This window comes from Myotis lucifugus, unplaced genomic scaffold (assembly GCF_000147115.1).
Source record: "Myotis lucifugus unplaced genomic scaffold, Myoluc2.0 scaffold_383, whole genome shotgun sequence".
Taxonomy (NCBI): Eukaryota; Metazoa; Chordata; class Mammalia; order Chiroptera; family Vespertilionidae; genus Myotis; species Myotis lucifugus.
In genome coordinates this window covers 987,038-989,567 of record NW_005871431.1, presented here as the reverse complement: position 1 = coordinate 989,567, position 2,530 = coordinate 987,038, and positions in this window count along the sequence as shown.

Sequence of the window (2,530 nt, the reverse complement as noted above, 5' to 3'; positions counted from 1 at the left end):
CCCAAAGCTCTGGTAGCTTTGGTACCTTTGCCAAATCCTCTATTTTAATTCATCACCACCACCCACTCTCTCCAAAGTAGACCACATTCAGGCCACTCTTCCTCTTCTGTACCTGCTCCCAGAGCCCCTTTCATCTACCAGCACAATCACCTGGCCCTGTGGCCCAACACCCACAGGAAGCCCAGTGATGGGTCCCTGAGGCTCCTCCCCCCCACCCCACTCCACTCCCGCAATTCCCCACTAAAGAGCTGCTTCTAAAGAACAGCATGGCCTCAGGTAGCCACAGGGCCTGAGGTCAGGGATCAAGCTTCAGATCCTCTGCCTCAGGGTGATGGAGCCTGCACTCCCAAATCCGCTCTCACCAAGACAGGCCTCCCTGCCCTGTGGGCAAGTGCGGGGCCTTGGCACCCCTCAAAGCTCCTCCCACCTATCTCCCTTGGAGTTGCTCGCCTGAACCCTGTTCCCCAATGGGGGGACCAGCTGCAGTCTCTGGGGGAGCTTTCTAGCCACTTCCAACCAGTCTGAACCCAGGTGTCACCACTCAAAGCCTTCGCTCCCCTTGACACTCCTGGTGACTTAAATCTCAGGCCCCCAGATGGCCGGAGGGGCTGGGCAACATGCAGACCTCCGGCTCTGGCAGCCATAGGATGGCCACCTGCCACCACCTGTTTTGCCAAACTTGGGTTCAGCTTCGCAAACAGATTCATCAAACAATGTCTTCACAGGCATTCTGTTAGTTATTTATTCGGGGTCCTGACCCCCCAGCTTGGTGCCCTGGGTGTCACTCCTCCTGCCACGCCCCCTCAGCTTAGCTCAGGGGCCAGCAGGGGATGGAAGACCTGATGAACTGCAACAGCCCTTCCTGCTCCAGAGCCTTCTATGTGGTTATTTATTAAACAGACCCACCCAGCCTTCCCCCACCCCCCAGACTCACCAAAACAGGGAGCTACCCCAAGGGGCAGGACTTGGGCTGACATTTCAGGTATGGGGTCCTCCAGCACCAGAGCTGGGTGGGGGGATCTGACAGGGGTCCCAAAGGACCCAGCCCACTCCCAAAGAAAGAGCCTCGAGGCCCCCAACTGACCAGTGATGCCAGTGAGGGGAGCTGGCCCAGGCTGGTGAGAAGGGTGTTCCTGGAGGGAAAAGGCATCTCCAGGGCGCCCTCTCCTGGACACCCTCCTTGGCCCAGGTCCCTGCAGAGCACCAGTGTTGTCATGGGGCAGGGAAGGCCAGGATGTTGGGTCTTGGAGAGGGGGCTGGGACCCTCCGTGGGAAGGCGGCTTCCTGCCGTGGCCCGCTGAGGACTTCCTCCCTGGTGGGGACAATGCCGGGAAGGGGATCCGAGGGCAGTCTGCAGGAAGCCCAGGCCAAGGGTTGGGGGGAGGAGGGATTGAGCAAGGACCTCAGCCCAAAACCAGGCGGCTCCCATGGACTGAGTCTTCCAGGGACAACACCACATGTCCCAGATGCAGGTGTGAAACTGGTTCAGCCCACAGCTACTGTTGCCCTCAGGCTTCCAGGGGTCTCCCCCTCACCCCTCCCTGGGGTCCACCCAGACTCCTGCCCCATCCCTTTCTTCTCTCACCCCTCCCCCCCATCGTCTGTCTCTTCCTCCACTCCCTTCTTTTCCCTTTCCCCAGGCTTCACCTCTGCCCAGAACCTTCTTCATCTCTTCAGCCCACCTGTCCTCAGGGTGGTGGCACCGGCCACCCCACCCACCCCAGGTCACGGGGTTCTCAGTGCTCTCGTACAGCGATGTGAACCTGAATGTGAAGATGACCCACCACTTACACAGACAGAGCGCAGATCTGGGAGCTTGGGGTGGGCAACAGTGGGGGGGGGCAGGGCCCAGAGAGCCGGTCACGCCCTGCAAGGGGCCGCAACTGCCAGGGCAGCAGGAAGTAGGGTCAGAGCCGGGGAAGAGACCCATTCACCAGGCCAGCGGGTTAAGGGCCCAGCTTCCCGAGAAGGGCCCACACCTCTGGGCTGGGGAGGACCGACACTGGAGTCCATCTTCCTGTGTGGCCATTCCCAGCACCAGGGCAGGAGGGGGGTGGGGACCAAGGGAGATGGACACTGAGTTCACACATAGGGACCCTGCCTCTTGAGGCCTCAGTCCCTCAGCCTCCGTGTTTCCTTCTGTTCCCAGCCCGTCAGAGCCTCAGTTTCACCCCCTGACAAGAGGCCGGGGACACACAGACAGGCAGAGTGGTGGTGCTGAGACATCCCGTCTCCGGGCTGCCCCAGGGACACAGGCACGGGCCACACCTTGAGTTTGGATTCCTCCGTTCCTCCTGTGTGTCTGCTCTGATGGGTCTGGGGTCAGGGGGGCCGCTGCGACAAGATCCCCCGCCTTCAGTACTGGGAGTTCAGGGCTCTGGGGAAAGCACCGCTGGATGGAGTGAGACGGAGGAGAGGGCTGTGGGGAGGTGGCCGGGGAGGACTCGGAGGCGGCAGCATTCGGGCAGAGACGGAGCAGGGCGAGGGCACAGCCGTGCCAAGGCCTGGTCCCCAAGGGCTCTAGCGGGCA